Source organism: Passer domesticus, chromosome 4 (genome assembly GCF_036417665.1).
Source record: "Passer domesticus isolate bPasDom1 chromosome 4, bPasDom1.hap1, whole genome shotgun sequence".
NCBI classification, from domain to species: Eukaryota; Metazoa; Chordata; class Aves; order Passeriformes; family Passeridae; genus Passer; species Passer domesticus.
In genome coordinates this window covers 82,890,526-82,913,194 of record NC_087477.1, presented here as the reverse complement: position 1 = coordinate 82,913,194, position 22,669 = coordinate 82,890,526, and the positions used below count along the sequence as shown (strand labels likewise).

General features: G+C 50.7%; 1 long non-coding RNA gene across 2 annotated transcripts; it reads right to left on the bottom strand.

Moving 5' to 3' along the window:
- Positions 1–13,435: 13,435 nt before the first annotated feature.
- On the bottom strand, positions 13,436–22,414 carry LOC135300156 (uncharacterized). 2 transcript variants are annotated; one of them, XR_010362047.1, is made up of 3 exons: positions 22,178–22,414; positions 13,971–14,045; positions 13,436–13,701 (listed from the first exon to the last, which is right to left on the bottom strand). It is a non-coding gene; the product is annotated as an uncharacterized LOC135300156 (long non-coding RNA). The 2 variants fall into 2 exon arrangements; XR_010362046.1 differs by lacking the exon at positions 13,436–13,701 and adding an exon at positions 13,725–13,874.
- Between the last annotated feature and the right edge of the window lie 255 nt (positions 22,415–22,669).

The following is a 22,669-nucleotide window of genomic DNA, read 5'->3' as shown; positions in this document are numbered from 1 at the left end:
CCACTATCCAGCCCTCCTGGCACTAACTCTGGAATTCCAGAGGTTTTCTTAAGGACACAACCCCCCCCCTTAGCAATTCCAAGTTTCTCAAATCTTGGGATTACTCATTTTCCCGGGACAGGTGAAGCCCAGGGCTGAGCGTTCACCTGCAGGGGAGTTCAGCAGTGACACATTCCTGATCCAGCTGCAAACGGGGAAAGGGAAGATTCCCACCTGGCTCAGGGAACTCACCTGGGAATGTGAGTCAGCCCAGCAGCTGGATCTGAGCAAGCCCCAAACCTGCACACGCAGGTGGCTCCAGGAGCCGAAGCTTCTCCCGTTTCCCTAAAACCCAGCAGAATTCCAGGAGCTTAGGCCAAAACCTACACCCCAAATCCTCGCTCCAGATCTCCATGCCTTGACCTACGCAGCTCTGGACCCCACACCGGGTGCTCCCTTTCATTCCCATGGGATTCCACTTGGGAGTTTTCCGCTGTTTTGACACTCAGAGGTTTCAGGTGGCCCCGGGCCAAAATCAGGGAGAGTTTCACCTGCACAGGTGGGAGGAGGTGAGAGAGAATCCAGCCCAGCTGAAGGGCCTGTTCCCAGATGGATCACCCCAAAGTCCTCCTCCTGCTCTCGAGGGAAAAGGAGGTGGAAAATCCCACCGCTGCCCCAAAAGCAGGGAGGGAAGCTCTTGGCAAAGATGAAGGGAGCCAAGGAATTGGAGCACTGGGATTTTCCCCCAGCTTGAGTGGCTGAAGGTTTGTTGGGATGCAGGATGAGGAATTGTCCCATTCCCTGCCATGTCTGCTCAGCCATCAGGAAAACTCCAGGTCTTTTCCATCTTTGCTAAAAACCACTTTTTTTGGTTAGTGCTGGTATTTAAGCTTCCTCCAAACTAAGAGGAGAAGGTGCAGGACAAGCAAAGGACAAACATTCCCTGACTGCCTTTTCCCAGTTTTTAGCCATCCACAGCCCGGAATCCTGATGGAGATCACGGAGGGACCAGCGTGTGAGCACAGGACTACCATTGAATGGTTTGGGTGGGAGTGATCTTAAATCCCATCCCATTCCCACCCTATCCATGGGCACGGACACCTCCCACTGTCCCAGGTGGATCCAAGCCCCAATGTCCAACCTGGCCTTGGACAATGCCAGAGATCCAGGGGCAGACACAGCTGCTCTGGGAATTCCAGCCCAGCCCCTGCCCACCCTCCCAGCCAGCAATTCCTTGCCAAGATCCCAGCCCAATCTCCCCTTTCCCACTGGGAGCCATTCCCTGTGTCCTGTCCCTTCCACTGTCCTGCCTCTGCTGGCTCCAGGGATTTGACACCTGTCTGGTGTCACCTGGGAGACAAAAGCAGCTGGGAAATTTGGGTGGGACTGGGAATTTCTGTGTTCTGGATAAATTAAGGAGGAGCAGCCGGCAATGCTGACATCGGGATGGACAAGGAGAGGCTGAAACAAGTTAAGAGGGAGGGGAAAATCCCAAGAGATGTGGAAGAGAAAAATGCACGCATTTTTCTGTCTTCACTTTCAATAAATAACAAGATTAATAAAAAAAAAAAAAAAACAAACAAACAGGTAGTTCTGGAAACCTGAAATTTGGGTTTCTACATTTTAACCCCTTCAAAGCATAAATTGAATCTGATCTCGTGCAACACAACCATCCAGACCAGCCCAAATCCAGACCAGTTCAGGTCTGGACCCTCAATGGCACCAGGACCTGATTCTTCTGTGCTGCAGCCAAAAGGATTAAAAATAACCCCAAAAAACCCAACCTCTTCCATTTTTCAAGTGGAAAAATCAATAAGGGAAAATAATTTCATAGAGACCACAGAGAGAAGGTGAAGTAAATCCTTAATTCCAATTCTTAAAATTTAGCCTTTGCAAAAGATTGGAATTTAATCTAAAAATTCATCTGAAACTGAAGAATTAAGCAGGAAAAAGCTGACTTGGAAAAGGGACAAGGAAAGTGTCATTTATTTAATTCTATTTTCTCAACCCATAATCAGGAATATTTTTGATCCTGTAGGCCAAAACCATTTATTGAGAGGATGATTTTGAACCCCAAAATTCTCATTTCTCTTCCATCCCACTGCCTTAAATTTCAGGCTTGGTTTAAAACCAAAACCAAGCCAGGTTTTGTTTTCAGACTCAGCATAAATGACATCAAAACCTCTCAAAGTTGCTCCCAGGAGCCTTTAAGAACATGAGAGATTTTTTTTATCCTCTCACCTGGGACACTTCCAGACCTGGAAAAACTTGTTCTGAGTGATAAACAAGGAGGGCAGGAAAACACGGCCAAAAAACCCACCCAAGACTTCCAGAGGGGCTTCAGAGCCTGGATTCATCCCAGTTCTCCACCGAGGAAGGATTTTCACCCCCTTCCTGCAGAGCTCCTCAAGCCAGCACTGGGATTCTCTGTGGAATTCCTCCTGTGGGTCCCAGCTCCCTTCCCCAGCATGGAATGGGAACGTTGGCAGTGCTGGAGGTGACATTTGTCACCTTCTCCTCAGAGGGAACTTTTGCCCGGGGTGCAGATGTTCAGGCTGGGCTGGGCCGGGTGTTTTCCAGTGGGTTCCAGTCCCTATCGGCTTCTCCCATTTAACAAACTGGTGTTAAACCAGTTCACAGCAGGTGTGGCTCCGGCAAGGAATTCCTCTGGCTGTGGGAAAGTCACACGGAGAAACAGTTTTGGGGTGGCATGTCCAGGCATGCAGGGAGCCTGTCCCCAATGTCCCATGGAAGTGGCAGATCCAGGATTGCCTCATCCCGAGCAGCACCCAGTGGGACCCAAGGAAAGCTCTGGAACTGTGGAAGAGCAGCCAATGGATTGGGAGGAATTTGGGACTCCTTGGCAAGGAGTTGATAGGAGAATCTTCCATGGAAGGCCCAGGATCTTCCTGGTTTTGGGTTTTCCACATCTCTTTTCCCTGCTGTGTTCCTGGGCAAATCCCTGCCAGTTCCCTCAGCTCCAGAGGATTGAAGAATCCAAGAAATCATTGTTCCCAGAATCCCTGCTGGTTCCCTCAGCTTTGGAGGACTGAAGAATCCAAGAAATTGTCATTCCCAGCATCACTGCCTCCTCTCTCCTCCCTGCTCCACCATCCAGGTGTCAAACACTTGAAGGAAATCCCTCCAGGACCATCTTCTCCCAATATCCAGGACCAATGCATGGCTCAGGAAGGCTGGACAGCTCTGGCTGTCCTAATCCTGGATTCCAACAGATCGTGAGATCCAACTCATTCTCCTCCATCCCTCAGTTTGGATATTTCAAGCCCTAAATCGCTTTCCAACGGAGAATGGGAATAATCCAAAATCCAGCCCTTCTGTCCCACTATGGATGAAAAAACATCTCAGGACAAGGAGTTTGTGTTTATCCAGCTCCAAACACAACAAGGCCGTGACCAGGGAATCATGGAATGGTTTGGGATGGAAGTGACCTTGAAAACCATCTCAATTCCAGCCCCTATCATGGGCAGGGACACCTCCACTAGAGCTGGAATTAGGACATTCCACATGATCCATGATGGAACCTCTGGACACTGCCAAAATACAGAAGAAATATTTATTGATCTCCTTCCAGGATCTGGAGGAGGCTTCCAGAGAGGATGGAGAGGAGATCTTTGTCAGGAATTGTAGAGGTGGGACAAGAGGGAATGGTATCCTACTGACAGAGATGGGATGGTTTAGAGGGATATTGGGAAGGAATTCCTGGCTGGGAGGGTGGGCAGGGGCTGGGCTGGAATTCCCAGAGCAGCTGTGGCTGCCCCTGGATCCCTGGCAGTGTCCAAGGCCAGGTTGGACACTGGGGCTTGGAGCACCCCTGGGATGCTGGGAAGTGTTCCTGCCCATGGATGGGATGGGATTTAAGATCCCTCCCACCCCAAACCATTCCATGCCCCTACATCCTTTCAGTGCCTGATTCACTGCCTTGACACATCCCAGGACAACCATCCCAAAATCACCTTGTCCATCCCCCATGGACATCCTCAACCTTAGAACCAACTCTCCACCCCGACTAAAGCTGCAAGGCCAGGTGGTGTGTCCAGGAGTGGAATTTTGGTCCTGACAAACCATCAGATCCCACAACCCCTGATTTCCAGGTGCTGATTTTCCCTTTAAATCCACAAATTTCCCTTTAAATTAGACTCCACAGGGAAACACCCCCACAACAACACTGCACCAAGTATCGACCTGGTGCTACAACTCCAGCTCATCCCAGATCTCCAGCCTCAACCCCATCAGGCACAGGTGACATCAGGGTGATCTCCACAGCCTCTCTGGGAACCTGGCACCTCTTTTGTCCCTCCCGTGTTCCCGAGAAGCCGAATGAGTTCCTTGGAAATCTCGGTGCTCCTGGGTTGTGCAGAGCTGCTGCTCTGATGCCCTCAATCCCCTGTGCTCAGCACCCGTGTCCTGATCCCAGCTGGAGCACAACAGCACTCAGAGGTGGGATCCTCACCAGAGGTTTTGCAATGAGCTCCCTTTCTGCAGCTTAAGGTATTTTGTGCTCTCTGCTAAGCCGGGTTTAAATCTCCATCCACTCTCTGCTCCCCAGGCTCAAAGGTGGAGCTGTTCCACACATTAAATTACAGGGGTCAGACCTGAAATGTGTCACGGATCTGCTCCCAGCAATCCTTCATTCTGGTGAGCCAAGGGGATTCCATGGAAGGGAACCTCCCTCTGCTCCTGGAATGAGCTCCATGACCTGTCCTTGAACCCTTAGAGTGAGAATTCCTGGGAAATTCCCACCTCCAGAAAGCAGCTGTAGAGTTATAAATTAGTTTGGGTTGGAGGGACCTTGAAGATGTTCTCCTTCCACCCCATTCCATGGGCAGGGACTCCTTCCCCTGTCCCACGTGGCTCCAAGCCCCATCCAGCCTGGCTTTGGACACTTCCAGCGATCCAGGGGCAGCCACAGCCTCCCTGGTTGTGCTGAATCCCCTTGCCCAAAAATCCCTCTAATCATGAATTTTCCTCCTCACATTCCCCATCCCTGCAGGGATACAGGCAAACTAATCCCTGTGGGATTTTAAGATGTCAAAATCCCTGCTTTTGAAGGAAAAACTCCTTTTTTCCTACAGCAGATGGAGAACCTCCTTCATGCCAATGTCAGGAGTGCAGACAACCAACCTACCCTGTTAAATCCAGGTGGATTTCAGGATTTCCCACAGCTAATCCAGGACAAACAAAAGCTGCTGCTGCGAGAAAACCTCCGGAGAGTTGCGGGCACGAAGCAGAGAGGGGACAAGGAAACACCGGGAGCTCCGGGACGGGGCCGGGACCCGCCGGGACCCCGCGAGTGGCGAGGCCGTGCCAGCGCTGTCCATGGTACCGAGCGCCGCGGGGGCTGCTGCAGGGCTGAGCTCCCTTCCCGGCATTCCCGAAGTCAAGGAGAAGGTGGATGGCACTGCTGGGATATCCCGAAGTTGAGTGCTTGGCTCTCAGTCCACCGTAATTCCTGGATCCTGGAATGGGATGGGTTGGAAGGGAATTTAAAATTCATCCAATGCCAACCCCTGCCACGGGCAGGGACACCTCCCACTATCCCAGGTGGATCCAAGCCCCAATGTCCAACCTGGCCTTGGGCACTGCCAGGGATCCAGGGGCAGCCACAGCCAATCTGGGAATTCCAGCCCAGCCCCTGGCCACCCTCCCAGCCAGCAATTCCTTGCCAAGATCCCAGCCCAATCTCCCCTTGGCCAGTGGCAGCCATTCCCTGTGTCCTGTCCCTCTGTCCCTTGTCCCCAGTCCCTCTGCAGCTCTCCTGGAGCCCCTCCAGGCCCTTCCAGGGGCTCTGAAGATTCCCTGGATTTTTCCCTTCTCCAAGTGGAACAAGCTGTTGAATTCTCACCAGGATCTGCTCTGGGGGCCTTAAAAATGAAATAAATTTCTGAAACAACTCAAAGCATAAAAAGCATCATGAAGAGCTTTGTTTCAGGACCAAAGGCGAGGCAGTTTTCCTGGAAAAGCCTGACAAAATGACCATTCCCATTAAACAACCACACTTCCCACACATGGAAAGCTGGAGCTACTTTGGGAATGTCCCCAAATCTCTGCTGACTTTTCAGTGGGAAATTATTAAATATTTGAACTGGGAGTGAGGATAGTAAAACAGCCGAGGTCTCTGAGGCCAGCAAGGGAGAGCTGAGGGGAGCAGTCCCCTGGGATAATAACCCTAACTCTGTCCCTCCAGGAAGAGCTGCGGGACATCAGGATTATCCCAGGAGAGCCAGACTGGGAACTCCCCACCCCAGAGGAAGATCCCCAGAGGACAAGGAGGGGCAAGGGCAGATCTGAAGAAATTTTCCCTCATTTCTGTGCAAATCCTGTTTAGGACATGATGTCCCTGAATCCCTGGAAGTGTCCAAGGCCAGGCTGGACAGGGCTTGGATCCACCTGGGATTTGGGAAGGTGTCCCGTGGCAGGGGTGGGGCTGGATGAGCTTTAAGGTCTCTCCCAACCCAACCAATTCCATGATCCCACTTCACACGTGACAAACGCACTCTGGTCACTCAGGAGTCTCTGAAGAGCTGGAAAGAAATCCCAGATCTTCTGGATCCCCCAATTCCTATAAATTACCCCAAAATCTTCCCTTCTTCACCATTGTCACAGACAAACCATCATCTCCAAGCAGCTCCCAGCAATCAGATCCCAAAGGGGTTCCTAGATCTTCCTGGAGCCTGAGGGAGGATGGCCACGGCTCTCCAATTCTCCCAGCTCACTGTCAGTGTCCAAAACCACATCCACCACTTTTCCAGCCCCCAGTTCATCCCACAAAACGTCCTCAAACCAAACCACAACCTTCCCAATCCTGCTGTTTCAGGTGCTTTCCCCAAAGATTCAACCTGGAGCTTCCCAATTTCATTCCTCAACTTCACAGCCAGGAATTCCTTCCTCTGGCAGTGGGAAACCATTCCCTGTGTCCTGTCTCTCCATCCCTTGTCCAAAATTTCTCTCCAGCTATCCTGCAGCTCCTTCAGGCCATACAAGGCCACCATGAAGTCACCCTAAAGCTTCTCCTCTCCCGGCTGGACATTCCCAGCTCTCCCAGCCTTTCCTGCCAGCAGAGCTGCTCCATCCCTCTGACCTCCCTGGTGCCTCCCCTGGATCTCTCCAGCAGCTCCACATCCTTCCTGTGCCAGAGCCAGACAGATCCCAGTCCAACAAACCACGGCAAAGCTTCACTTTAAACACAAAACCAGCTTAAACCGATAGGAGTTGTCTGAAGTGAAAACAAGCCCAAAAATGAGGTAAGTGTCCACAGCGTGTTTTCCACCTGTTTCCCTAAATTGCCACATGTTTCTCACAGAGCCAAAGCCTCATTTACGTGACCCTGGGCAAATCCCGGCACCTCTCTCTGCTTTGTGTTTCCCAAACGAGAGGGGAGAGCGCTGCACCCGCTCTTGGGAAGTGCTCCGGGATTTATGGAGGAGGAGGGCGACATGAAACGGGATAAGGGGGAATTATTTCACCTCGGCATTCCCCCAAAAAAATAAAAAAAGGTCGAGCTCTCCACTCTTTTACTGGCATTTTGTGACTTAGCAGAAGCAAGGGTTTAGGGACCAATAAAAGCCGAGTTCAAGCGTTCTCAGCTCATTACACATTTTCCCAATGTCTTTGCAGACGCAATTAAAGCAAAGCACCCTAAAATTAACTGGTTTCCAACACTGGAAACCTTTATTTCCTCCCTTCCCTGTCTAATTAGTGCCGTGCAGTCCAAAGGGAGCAGAACTCCAATTTGTAAGTGAAACTAGGCCGAGATTAAAACCACACTCGGCAATAATGGCCCGGTGCTCCTGTAATGCCTCCTGCCTTCAAAGGGCCGAGCCGGGCTGAGCTCATTAATTCTCACAGGTTGGTAATTTGGGGTTATTAACCTCGGTTTACAGCCAGATCCTACAGAGGTGGAAGTGATTTGCCCACAGGCACCGACTCAACGCTCAGGACCCTACCAGGATTTGGGGGAGCGGCGGCGGATTTGGGGACCCTCCGGGATTCCAGAGGGGAGCTCAGCGCTGGCAGGGGCAGGACAGAGATCCTAAGGGATTTAGGGTCAGCATTAAAGCTTTTAAAACCAAACCTCTGTTTTTAAAAACAGAAGGGGATGTGGAAGCACCAAGCTCAGCGGGAGTTGTGCAAGAGCCTCTCCTTGCTCGCCATTCCTAACGCCAGGAAAATCAAAGCTTTCCTGTTTGGTGGATTTTCCTGCCAGGCTCCGGGCCCTGCTGCTTTCCAAGGGGCCTCTCCAGAGGCTGGCTGCCTTTGGAGACTGCCAGGATAAATCACTGGGAAGAACACTCCCCCACGAGGGTCTGCACAGCCAAACCCAGCATGTTTATCCATGGATGTCCAAGATTTCACTCTCACACCCTGGCTCACCTGCTGTGTCACCCCTGGGGCACCAAAATCCATTGAAAATCTCCAGTTTCAGTGAAAATTCCCAACCCCAAAGCATCAGGACATGGCCAGAGGTGCCTCAGTCCATGTCCTGTGTCCCTGCCTGGTGACACCACCAAGGCCTGGTCTGTGGGTGTTTCCATCCCATGCTCCACATCTCCCATAATTTACATAATTATTTTCATATGCAGATTCCCATAATGAGCAGGACTAGGAGACAAAACTCCTGCAAGCCCTTCCCAAATAACAACTGAAATGCCAGCGAGCATTCCCTGGATCTGGGAAACCCCATCCTCCACATCCTGCCTGCCTTTCCCAACATGACAGCAGAGCTGGAGAGGTGCCCACCCTCCTTTTTTTATTTTTTTTTTTTTTTTGGTGAAACTCCTCATCTAGGGAAAAAAAAAATCCATCAAATCCAAGCCTGAAGCTCCAGAGGGCAAGAGTGAGCATGACTCCAGAGCCTTGGGATCAGGACACTCCCCTGGGAGTGGGGAGACCTGAATTCCAGTCGCCAGCACCAGGGGTTGTTTCATTTCCCAAACATCAACAGTCTTTGGAGCAGGAGCCGGAGCTCCGGCTGCTCCACCGGCTCCCAGGTGAATTTCCCGGAGCGCCAACACAGCCAGCCTTGCTTGTTCTTTCTTGCTGACCCACTGAATCCTGATTTTCCCTCTGCCAGGCAGGATGGCTTTCCCAAAATAGGGAAAACAAGGGTGCAAGGAGGCACCTGCCACCACGTGGCTCTAGGCAGGAGATGTGGCTTAGCCTTTTCCCGAGGGAAAAGGGGCCTGAGCCCACATTTTCCACGAGTTGGGGCTGATGAGGGGAACTGCTGACAGCAGAAGAATCCCAATCTCCTCTGAGGGATGCCAGCACTTTTTTGGGATCAAAAGGGTTTCCATGCTCCATGTGCTGCCCTTGCCTTAAAGTCCAGGGCTCCGAAGGTTTCGGAGCACTCTGGAAGGGTTAAATTATCAAGGCTGTCACAGTGACATAAAAATCGGGACAATTCCACTCTTTTCCAGGCATTTGTGACGTCACCTCCAACTCGTGGATGTTCAGTTGCCCCTTTCCATGGCTTTCCGGGAGCGCGATGGGAAGTGGTGGAGAGAGATCGGAGATGTTCCACTTCTCCATCCCTCAGAAGATGGCAAGAGGAGCAAGGAGAGGAATTGGGATACCCCAAACACCCCCCTGGGCACCCGCCCTGACCTCTGGCACGAGCTGCAGGAAACTAGTCCCGAAGCACAGGAGCAAATCCTTCTCCCTCCAGGGGGCCGCAGACTCCGGAATTTTTTGGGATAGGTGGATTATTTCAGGAACTGGGGCCTCTGTGAACACCAGCAAAAGGTTCTCAGAGTGTGGGGAGGGAAAGGCAGGCACAGTCTCACACACACCTCACACCCACACACTTCCAAATATTCCTTTCTCACACCCCCGGACCAATCCATCTCCCACAGGGACACTATCAGGGATTTGGGATCTCATTCCCAAATCCTCTCCCTCTCCCAGCCACGTGCGCAACACTTCTGCCCAAATGTTGGCTCAGGTCCCTCTTCTCAGGAGGTTAATCTCCCTGGATCCATCCAAGCAGGCTTTGGAAGATCCCAGAAAATATTCTAGGGGAATTTAACTATTCCAAGAGCAGTTTGGAAGATCCTAGAAAAAGATCCAGGGGATTTTAATCAGAGGAACCATTTGGAAGATCCTAAGAAAAGATCCTAGGAAGCATTCTCAGGGAATTTAACAAGAGGAACCATCCAAGAAGCTTGGGAGATCCTATGAAAAGTTCTAGGGGAATTTAACAAGAGGAACCATTCCAAGAGCAATCTGGAAGAGCCTGGAAAAAGATCCAGGGGAATTTAACAAGATGAACAATCCGAGAAGAAGTCTGGAAGATCCTAGGAAAAGTTCCAGGGGATTTAACAAGGGGAACCATTTCAAGAACGTTTTGGAAGATCCTAGAAAAACATCCAGGGGAATTAATCAGAGGAACCATTTGGAAGATCCTATGAAAACTTCCAGGTGAATTTAACAAGAAGAAGCATGCCACAAGAAGTTGGGAAGATACTAGAAAAAGTTCTCAGGGAATTCAGAGGAACAATTTGGAAGATCCTAGAAGAAGTTCCAGGGGAATTGAATCAGAGGAACAAGCTCAGAGTGAAAATGAGCAGACCAGACAAACCCTATAAGCTGGGTGGATGCAACAGCAGAAATCTTGGAAGGATATTTTGGGAATAACTGTACAAATTTAAGTGTGGGGGCACTTCCATGCACGTGGCCCCCATTCCTGCATGGATGGTAGAGAAACTGATCCATGGAAATCCACCAGGATCTCAGTCCCACAGGGCTGTTTCCCAATTTTCCAGCTTGGGATGCGAATTCAAACCTTGCTCCGGAGCCCAAGGAAACCAAAATTCCTGTGGGGACACAGCTCCCAGCCTAGGAACTGAGGCCTCTCTTCCAGGCTCCCTCCTCCCCAGAGCTCCACAGGGTTTGGAGCTTCCTGGTGTCCTGGAGCTCCCTCCCACCCTTGTTTCCATGGCACCTTTCCAGTGGAATGAAAAACAGGAGGAAACCCCAGATCTGCTCTGAGGAATTCCCATAGAAATAGGGATTCAATTCCCTTGTTTTTGGGAAGGAGGGCTCAGGGTGACAGGTGTGACCCATCAACAGTGGGATCCACACCTCTGACACCAATCCCAACTCTATTTTCCCTTCAGGCTGGTTTGCGAAGTGGGAATTTGGTATTTGGGATCATCAGGTGTCCAACAGACCCTCAGTCACATTCCTCACCTTGTGCCGGCAGAAAACTTCCCAAAATTCTGCCAGAGCAACCCTGGCAGGACCAGGGCAAAGGCAAGGCCCACTTCTCGCTAATCCAGCTCTCCACATAGGCTCCAAATCCTGTGGGATGAGACATTTCATGATGACAATCCCTGTCGGCAACAGCCCCTCTCCCGAAGGAGACACTCACATCCCAAAAATACCTCGCTCCTTCCTAACAGGAGGTAGAAACTCTTCCAGACTGGGAATGTGACTGGGAATGGAGGGATCTGACTGGGAATGGAGGGACCTGAACCCAAAAATTTATTTAATTGCAAATAATTGCCCACTCTAAGGAGCAAGAGCAGGGAAGATCCCTAAATCCAACTGCACCTCTGCTGAGTGTCCATCCAGAGGCTTTTCCCATGTGCCCCATTTCCACAAGGAATAACAGCAGGAACACAGCATGCTCTGGACATATTCCCAAAAGAGTAGGATGGAGAATTCAGGCCTTACAGACTCTGGGAGGGAACTGAAGCCTGAAAAAAAAAAACCCCAAAAATACCCCCAAATGCTCCATCTGACACTACCCGAGTTCCCAAACTGCTGAGGAGATTCCAAACGTGGATTTTCCCAACCTTTGCCACCGCAGACCACAAGTCCTGGCTGATATTCTTCAGCACAGGGTAAGTGTGGTCCCCTGCTTCCCAAATCCCAAGTTTTCCCTACCAGCTCCTGAGGAAACTTTTAGGAGCATCTCCTACAAACAAATCCATTAATTCTCATTTCCTGATCTCCCTAATTAGCTGCCTGCTCCCCAAATCCCAGGTTTTCCCTGCTGGCTCCTGCTGAAACTTTTGGGAACATCTCCTATGAACAAATCCCCCCACTTCCATCTCCTATCTCCCTAATTATCAGCCTACTTCCCAAATCCCAACCTTTCCCTATCAGCTCCTGATGAAACTTTTGGGAGCACCTCCTATAAACAAATCCATTAATTCCCATTTTCTGATCTCCCTAATTAGCTGCCTGCTTCCCAAATCCCAGGTTTTCCCTTCCAGCTCCTGCTGAATCTTTTGGGAACACCTCCCAAGAACAAATCCACACACTCCCATCTCCAACACCCCCTCCCTCCGCTCCCTTTTTGTGATGTTTTCCTCCCAATCCCGCGGTTTGCCAAGGGCCCCGCCCCTCCCTGGCTAATTGATTTCTCAGGAATCACAGCGGGAGCTTGGCACGTTGGATCCCTTTCCCTCTCCCTCCCCTTTTCCCAAGCCGCGCTGGGGGAGTGGGAAATGCCTCCCCGCTTATCAGGCTCCTGGCCCAGCTGTGCTCCATGTGGGGAAGGAAACCGCACGCGAGATAAGCGATAAGAGCCGTGCCCAGGGAGAACAGACACAACCCCAAAGCCGGGAGAGCCCTCCCGGCTCGGGGTTATCGGCTCCTCATCCCTCGGGAGTTCGGGAGCAGCTCCTCTTGCCAGGAACCCCTCGGGGGGAGCTGCCCCGTGCGGTGGCACCGCGGGCGGGCTCCGAGCAGGAGGAAGGAGCGGGGTGGGGGAGGTTGGTTAATTCGGGTTTTCGGGTAGGTTTGCGGCTGGGATGGTGGGGGTGTCCAGCCCGCCCACAGAGCTCGTCCCAATGGTTTGGGACAGTCCCCTGCCAGCTCTAGGTGTCCTCTGGAACATCCAACCATCCGCCATCACCATTTAAACATCAACCACCACCCAGACCATCAACCACCACCCAAACCATCAACCACCACCTCTAAACATCACTATCTGAACATCATTCACCACCAGCTCATCATCCACCACCACTACTATCCAAACTATCCGCCACCACCATCTGAACATCAACCACCACCCAAACCACCAACCACTATCACCTGAACATCCACCACCATCTGAACCATGGCTCACCACCACCCAAACCCTCAATCACCATCCAAACCATCAACCATCACCATCTAAACCCCAACCACCATTATATGACCATCATCCAACACCATCCACCACCCAAACAAACCATCAACCATCACCATCTAAACATCACTATCTGAACATCAACCACCACCACCCAAACCCTCAACCACCACCAAACGATCAACCACTACCATCTAAACATCAATCACCATTATCTGAACATCATCCATCACTATCCAAACCGTCCACCACCACCATCTGAACAGGACTCACCACCATCTGAACCATCCACCACCACCCCAAACATCCACCACCACCACCTCGACCACCCATGGCTTAGCAAACCCCCCCCCCCCAGTTCATGGCCCTCACCATCCCAACTCCACCAGTTTCTTCCTGCCTCTCTGTGGGCATAGCATCCTCTGGGATGAAGCCAGGCACAGCTGGAAGGGTGATTGGCTCCAGATGTTTGTGCTGTGCACGGATGAGTCTCTCCCAGGTTTGGATCTCTCCATCCTCCACCTCCATCCAAGCCTGGCAAACACCTCCCCACGCCCTCCCAGTGTGCTGGAAAATCAGCTCCCTGCCAGTCCTCCGGTGTTCCTGAGGGATCCAAATCCCTTTTGGATTTAAAACAGGGGAGGAAAAAAGGAATTAATTCTAACAGGGAGCCATGAGGAACCTGGAGGAGCCCAAGCCAAGCCCTCCATGGGATGGACTCCCATGGCAGGGCAAAGGTGTTCAGAATTCCTACAAATCTTTTCCGTGGAGGCTCCTGTGGGAGGTCTTGATTCTGGGGAGGAATAAATAACTCTGGATGTGTTACTCAGAGATGGGCAGGGTTCCAAGGCTCTGGTTGGGGCACAGCAGCTCCTGCTGCTTCCCTCACCTTCTCCTTGCTGGTGTTCCCTGATCCATCCCTTCCCCAGCAGGGGAAAGGCGCCTTCAAGCCCTCCTTGCTTGGCTGAAGAAAAAAAAATAAAGAAAATAAAATAAACAAACTGCTTTTCAGAGTGAGGGGAGAATAAATTGCTAGAGTTTTCTCCTTGCTTACTTTGTGGCAAGATTTCTAAACAAGGCCGTGACCTTGAAATAAAAATCATGGAATGGTTTGGCTTGGAAGGGACCTTAAAGCTCATCTCATTCCAGCTCCTGCAAGGGGCAGAAACACCTCCCGCTAAATGAGGCTGCTCAAATCTAAAACCTGGTCTTTTTTAGATCTAAATCCAGCTCTAAATCTGGGTCTGTCCTTTCTGAAAAGACTTCACGCAGCAAAGTTGTCTCAGCAATCTGGGATTGGTGTCCCGGTGCTGTTCCTTCAGGATGGGATGTACCTGGCACTGGGAACCTTCCAAACCCCACTGCTCCTTCCCTGCTGCCATGGAATGAGGCCATGAACAACAAAAAAAGAGACAGATCTTGGAGGCCAGGATGTCCCAGGAACAATGTGTGGATCACATGGATGTTCATGGAATCATCCAGGTAGGAAGAGCCCTCCAGGATCATCCAGTCCAGCCTGTGCCCTATCCCCATCCTGGCACTGAATGCCACATCCAGGAATTCCTTGGACACCTCCAGGGATGGGGACTCCAAACCTCCCTGGGCACTTCCAATCCCCGACCACCTTTCCATGAGGAAATTCCTGCCAATATCCAACCAGAGCCTCTCCTGGCTCAGCCTGAGGCCGTTCCCTCTCCTCCTGTCCCTGTTCCCTGGGAGCAGAGCCCGACCCCCTGCCTGTCCCCTCCTGTCAGGAGATCCCTGGAATTCATCCATCCCTGTGCCAGACCAAGAGCTCATTCTCCTGAAGACTGACCCCCCAAAAAAAGAAGGGAAGATCTGGTGGTGATGAACCAAAGCCACTTTCCCTCACCAGGTCCCTCCCTAAAACTGGAAAAATGAGTTTTCCATCCTCAGCTGAGGAAAGAAATCGAATGAGGCTCATCTCAGTGACCTGAGCAGGAAAAGCCGCAGCAATTCCATGGAGTCTGTTTGGAGCCTGGTTAACCAGCTGGGAGACAAAACACATAGAGCCTCTTATCTTTCTTCCCAAAAAATCCAATCTCGGAACCTTCAGAGCCTCCCACCAGTGCCAGGAGCAACAAGACAGAGCCTCAGAGCAGAGACAGAGACCCAGCTCTAAAAAGAATTCATTTTGGGCTCCAGTCCCTGCCAGTTCTGTGGGATTTTAGCACCTCCGGAGCCTTTTTGAAGCCAAGCCAGAGGCAGCAGTTGCTGCTGTGGGAATGGGACCAAGGAAGTTGTGTCTGCTCCGTGCGGGTGAGTCAGAGCAGCTCCAGGAGAAAGGAGAAACTGGGAATCGTCTCCTGAACCTTGGCAAAAGGTCTGGTGGCTAAGGCCTGGTGGGGAGAGCCCCGAGGGAAAGGGCTGTTCCCAGCTCCAGATGGCCTGGAAAAGTCCTTTTAACCCCCAAATTAAAGGGTGAGAGTTTGCAGGAAGGGCCGACATGGCCATGCTGAGCTACGAGGAAAATGTCCCCCCAAAAAGAGGGATTTTGGCCATGGAGAGAGTCCAGAGAAGGCCCCAGAGGATTCTGGAGCCCCTCTGCTCTGGAGCCAGGCTGGGAATACTGGGAATGTTCCCCTGGAGAATGGAAAAATCCAGGGAATCCTCAGAGTCCCTGGAGGGGCTCCAGGAGAGCTGCAGAGGGACTGGGGACAAGGGACAGAGGGACAGGACACAGGGAATGGCTGCCACTGGCCAAGGGGAGATTGGGCTGGGATCTTGGCAAGGAATTGCTGGCTGGGAGGGTGGGCAGGGCTGGGCTGGAATTCCCAGATTGGCTGTGGCTGCCCCTGGATCCCTGGCAGTGCCCAAGGCCAGGCTGGATCCACCTGGGACAGTGGGAGGTGTCCCTGCCTCGGAATTGGAGGGCAGAGCTGAAGGAATTCTGGAAATGGAAGCCCTGTTGTGGTTTTTTGGATTTCTGGGACCAGACGTTCATTCCAAATCCATGTCCAGCAAGGACAGATCCCATGGAGGCTTCTCAGGACAAGCCTGTTGCTCCTGATGTGGGATTGGATCCCCTGGAGCTGCTCTGCCCCAGCTCCAGCAGTGCTTCAGAACCACCCTTGCTTTTCTGACCTTTTTTCCCTGATATTTCCACATATCCTGAAATAGCAGGAATGACAACGAACGGATCTGGCATTTAATGAGTTCCTCGATGAGAAGCCCTTGAGCCCTCAGATCTTCCAGCAGGTCCTGATCTGTCAGGATTTATCTGCTCATCTATTTTTGGGCTTTTTCTTGGACTCTTTCCTGTAAAATTCATATTTTAAGGCCCTGAATCTCCACTTCTTGCTGATTTGGGGTTGTAAAAATCAGGCCCCAACATCCCAAAAATGGGTATAAATCACAAATTAATTTCTACACACATCCAGGTGCTTCCCCAGGAACAGCAAAGGCTCTGGAATCATCCTTCAGGAAGGCAAAAAACCCTAAGGAACTTGGGTGGAGCTGCAAAAATGCCATTTTTTCAAGATTCCAATCCAGGGAATCTTGGAGGAAGGAGATGCTGCACCCCAAATTTTTGGCTGCTCTGCTGAGGACAAGTCACTGTCACAGCTGTGCCAGAAAATGGGACAGCGATGATTCCTGCCAGGCTTGAACCCCACTGGAAAAAGTGGAAATAATCTGCAAATCCCAAATAATTCATCTTTGAACGTGACCTTTCCCTGGATTTGTCCCACTGTAACCACAGATACACTTTTTCCCACTGTCTCTACATGAATCCAGAATCTGGAGGCTCCAGAGAGAGAGAATATCCCAATTTTTCCTTTTTAAACACCTGCGGGAGTTCAAATCCATCCTCAAAGCCCTTTTCCACCAGCACAAGCAAGCAGGGAGCAAGTCCACGTCCTTGGCCTGAATCCCAGCTGGTGGAAAGCAGGAAAATCTCCTGGCATTGGAGACCAGCCAAGGGCCTGACCCAAAAAACACAAAATCCCACAAAAACGGTGATTTTTCCTCAAGAAAAGATTCCCTGGGGTGCCTCTGCCGGTTCATGGCTGAGAAATGGATCCGTGTCAACCCGGGCTGATTTTCCCCACCCCCTCCTTTTTTTTTAAATTCAATCCCTGAACGAATCCCTCAGGAATCAGATGACAAATCCTAATGCTCATCACGAGGTGGCTCCGAATCCTCTGGATCCCAGCAGGGAACGATCCCCAACAACCCCGAGAGAGCCCAAAAATGGGGAGATCTCCTGCCTGGGGCCTGGTGTCTTCAGGATGAGGGAAAATCCATTTCCTACATGGAAATTTTATGGATCATTTATTGGGAGAGGCCCAGCCTAAAAAGGTTTTTACTTTCAGTAATGGAAAAAAAAATCCCAAGACATTGAAATACTGTAAAACATGGCGGGAGAAAGGAAAAGCACCTGGATGCTTTGAGCATCTCAAGGGAAATATTCCTTAAAAAAAAATAAGAGTAGAAAACCCTGAATTTTCCAGGGAGAAACAGCTGGAGCTGCTCTAGGGAGGATTAGGTTGGATATCAGGAAAAGATTCCTCATCCAGAGGGTGCTGGGCACTGGAACATCTCCCCAGGGAATGGCTACATTCCCGAGGCTGCCAGAGCTCCAGGAGCCTTTGGAAAACGCTCCCAAGGACAGGGTGGGATTATTGGGATCATCCTGGGCAGGGAAGGAGTTGGATCCATGACCCCTGTGGGTCCCTTCCCGCTCAGGATATTCCATGGTTCTAATAGAATGTTAATCCTACGGTATTCCCAAAATCCCTGGGAAGTTCTCCCAGGCCACTTCCGTTGGTTAAACTGGATTTTGGACTCTCAACCCCCATTCCTCCAGGCACAAGAAAACCTTTCCAAACCAAAAAATTCCTCCTCCTCCTCCAGAGGCAAATCCAGCTCCAAGCCCAGAGAGGATCCAGAACAGCTCAGCTGAATTTTTCCAGGACAGTTTGTCCTTGGAGATATCCCAGACTCCAGGGTGGAAATTCCCCAAATCCCATCTGTCCCAGGATTTAAAACTCATCCCCATTCCACCTCTGGATGCTTTGTCCTCGCCGCAGCCACCCCAGCTGAGGAAATTCCTGCTGTTTACAAGGATTTGGATCCACGTTATCTGCTCTTAATCCCGAGCCTTCCCAGAGCTTCCCAGGCTCCGTCGCCTTCCCCAAGAAGCCCAAACTTGTCCTTGGCTGCTTCAGCGCAATCCAAAGAGGATTTTCTGCCCAGTCACCACCTCCTGAACTGCCCTGTCCGTGCTTGACCTCTCTGACAGGATTGCAAAATTACCTCCTCATCCCCCCCGGAAATTTATGTTTTCCTCGGGATAATCATGAGGAAACGGGTGTTGGACCATGGACAGACCCCATCGGGTGGAAAAATGTTTGGCTGAGTCATGGGAGCCACGTGAGCAACACCCGAGAAGGAAATTGCCACACAGCCTCTTATTTTTGTTTATTTATATGTGTATATATATTTATATATTCTTAATATATTTATATATATATTTATATATTCTATATATCCATATATTATCTACATTAATTTATATTTTCTATATTTATTTTCTATATTTATATTAATATATATGATATGTATATATTTATTATTTATATTAATATTTATGTATATAACTTATTTTATTAATTTATTACTTCTATTCATTTCTTGGCTACATTTTTTTTTTAAATTAGGGCTGAATTTTCATCGCCTTTCTTGCCAGGGTCACAAATTTCACCTCAACTTTTGGCCAAAATCAGGTATATTAAAATTACCCTTGAAGGTCAAAGCACTGGGATTTTCTGAGCTTAGTTTTCCAATTAAAACAAAATTTAAAATAATATTTGAATTAATTAAGATAATTTTTTTCCTGGTTGCATTCACCCAGAAATGGTTCAAGTCTTCTTTTTAAGATTAAATTATATTTGAGAATATTGTTTTTAAAAAAATTATAGCTCTTAACTCACTTCCAGCCACCCCCCATTGTTCACATTTGTGAACACCTCTTCCATTTCCCAACTTTTCCAAAAAAAAACCTTTCCCGGGAATATCAGAGAAAATTCCTGAGCCCAAACTTTGCCCAAACCTCTGTCCCTACATCAGGGACAAGGTGCAAGGTGGTGGTCAGGGCTTTTCCAACTAAAATGATTCCATTATTCCGTGATTTTGGCTTTCCAAATGTTTAAAACCATCCACTTTTTTTTTTGTTTGTTTGTTTTGTGGGGTTTTTTTGGTTTTTTTTTTTTTTGGAGGGAAGATAATGGAAAATTTCCCTCGGAATAAAGGGAAATCTTCACACACCTCCACCAGGCTGTGGGAAAAGTGAAAAAGAGGAGTCAAATTTTAGTCCAGATTGAATTTTTCCACCTCTTTGTGCAATTCCCTCACCTTTATCCCAGGTAATGCCTCCAGAATTCCAAGCCAAATTAAAAGCACCTCATCAAAGCTTTTTAGACAATCCCTGATGGATTTTAGGCTGGGAAAGGCAGGGATTTGGTGATGAAATTCCTGTTCAAAGGAGATTTTAATCCTTACTCGTCGCTCCCAGACTCTCCCAATTTTGGATTACTCCACTGTCGGAATTCACCTTTGGTGTCCCGGAGAGCGGCACCCACAAAGGAACACAGGAATTTTTATGCCTGGGGAAAGGCAGGAGCTGATCCCGTGTGCCCTGCCAGGATTAAATTCCAGTGAAATCGAATTTCCACCTGAGGCCAAAATCATTTCCCAATGTGCCCCGTTCCAGAGGAATCTGTGGAACAAGTTAGGTTTGGAAAACAGATGGCAAAGCCGGCAGCAGCTCCTCAGGGAATATTCCCTGCCTGGTGGGACAGGCTGGAATTCTTCTCGTGGATCCAGTGGAGCTGCAGTCTCTTGCTCAACACGGGAGCTGTGGGGAATGGGCAAGGAATTCTGATGGATCTAATGGATTTTAACATCTTCCCTTGCCCTGGGAAGGGTGGAGGGGCTCTGGATCTGCTGAACGTGGCTGCCCAGAGAAGCTGTGGCTGCCAAATCCTTGGAATTGTCCAAGGCCAGGTTGGACACTGGGGCTTGGAGCACCCTGGGACAGTGGGAGGTGTCCCTAAATATGGCAGGAGGTGGGAATGGGATGGGATTCAGGGTCACTTCCAAATCAAACCATTCCAGGATTCTGGAGCCCCTCTGCTCTGGAGCCAGGCTGGCAATACTGGGAATGTTCCCCTGGAGAAGGGAAGGCTCCAGGGAGAGCTCAGAGCCCCTGGCAGGGCCTGCAGGGGCTCCAGGAGAGCTGCAGAGGGGCTGGGGACAAGGGACAGAGGGACAGGACACAGGGAATGGCTGCCACTGGCCAAGGGGAGATTGGGCTGGGATCTTGGCAAGGAATTGCTGGCTGGGAGGGTGGGCAGGGGCTGGGCTGGAATTCCCAGCTTTGCTGTGGCTGCCCCTGGATCCCTGGCAGTGTCACAGGCCTGGCTGGACATGGGAGCAACCTGGCATAGTTGGAAGTGTCCCTGCCCATGGAACAGGGTGGGATTGGCTGATCCTTAAGATCCCTTCCAACTGAACCCATTCCATGATCCCATAAGTGTTGGCATTCCCAGGACTGGAGGAAGGAAGGCCAAAGTAAAGAGGAGTTGGAAACGCACTTGGATTTGCGAGTGGCCTTCTGGACAGGGAAGAAGAGGAGAACATTCCCAGATTTATTTCTGCCGGCACACACAGGATTTACTCCTGCCTGGCTCCCTTTCAGGCGTCATAAATTGAGCCCAGCTATCTTTTCCCAGATTGTCTTCCTGGATTTATCAGGAAGGAGTTTATGGATCAGAGCCCCCTTTTTGCTGCAGTCCCTCCTTCCCGGGAGCTGAAGGACCAGCCTGGGCTCCGGGCTGTGTTTATAAATTTGTGGATGGGTTCCATTAATGGAACCTGATTTATGACCCAAATAAGAGACTTCATCAATTTTCCTCTGGACCTCTCTCCATGGGACATAAATTATCCTGTTGCTACTGGGTTTGGATTTCTAAGTGGATTTATCGGAGCAGGGACTTTGCTCATTTGTTTTACAGCTCGGCTTGTCTGTGGAATAAATATCCTTTGGAAGTTTTTCTCCCTCATGGAAAATACCAGCTGACATTCCAAGGAGCCACCTCGCTCTCTGCTTGGCCAGGACATTTGGGGTTCCTCTCCTAAACTGTCCTGTCTGCAGGGTATCGATCACTGGAAAAGACCCATTTAGACCCCAAAATTTGTTGGCTTTGGAAAAATCCAGGCCTGTGGGTCTCTTTTTGGAATCCTTTGGCTCTTCCATTCTCCTGTCACTGGATGGTGCCTCCTCCTCCTGCTGTGGCATCTCCAGGGGTGGGTGGGAAGAGAGTCCTTGGCTGGTCTGCTCCAGCAGATCTGTCCCACAAACAATTCCCTGCCTCACCAACTCCTCAGCTCCCAGAACATCCAAGTTTTCCTTAAAAACCTACAGATTCCATGATAAGGCTGTGAGGGACCATGGAATTGGGTAAGGAGCTTTGCTCGTCCCAGGACAGGAGGGAAACCAGGCACGGTCCTTGCAGAGGGATCACTGAGGTTGGAAAATCCCCCCAGGATCATCCAGACCAAGCTGTGCCCGACGCCCACCTTGGCACTGAGTGCCACATCCAGGAATTCCTTGGACACCTCCAGGGATGGGGACTTCAGACCTCCCTGGGCACCTCCAAGGCCTGAGCACCCTTTCCATGGAGAAATTCCTTCTGGTGTCCAGCATGAGCCTGCCCTGGCACAGCCTGAGGCCATTCCCTTCTATCCTGTTATTCCCTAGGATCAGATCCCAGCTCCCACCTGGTTCCAACCTTTCATGGAGGTGTGCAGAGACACAAGGTCCCCCCTGAGCCTCCTTTTCTCCAGGCTGAGCCCCTTCCCAGCTCCCTCAGGAATTCTCCAGCCCCTTCCCTTGCCACGCTCCAGCCCCTCCAGGTCCCCAATGGAATGACCCAGAGCGGGACACAGAACTCCAGGTGCGGCCTCAGCAATGCCCAGCACAGAGGGAAGGGCAGAGCTGCTCCTCCCTGCCTCCCTCGCTCCTTCCCTGGGGATGTGACACAGGACAACCTCTGGACTGGTTCCCAGCCCTACCTGTGCACGTGGGGCCGCGGGAGGTGACGCAAGGCCAGGATTATCCAGCTTTTCCCGCTGTCTCCTCCCGCTGTCCATGCCCTGAACTCCTGCCCGGAACACTTTCTTCTGGAACTCATTTCTGGAGCCTCCCAAAACCCAGCCAAAGGCTCGCCTGCTTTTTGTTGTTGTTGCTGCTGTTTTCGCCCGGGGCCGGGAGCACAATTCCATGAACCGGGAGCGCAGGCTCCCAGGAATGCGGAGCGTTACAACACCGCGCCGCAGAGACCGGGGCTATTTACATAATAGATGAGAAAGCCCGGCCAATTAGCTGACAAAGGCAAGGGCGTGCTCGCAGGGCAATCAGAGTTCACACTAATTAACAGCAAGCCATTAAGAGCTCGCCTCCAAATGCGCGTGGAGGAGGAGCGGGACACGGTGACATTGCCGAGGGCATGGGGACGTGCCCTTCCCAGCCGGGTCTCCAGGGAGAATGATTCCCGGATCCTGGAT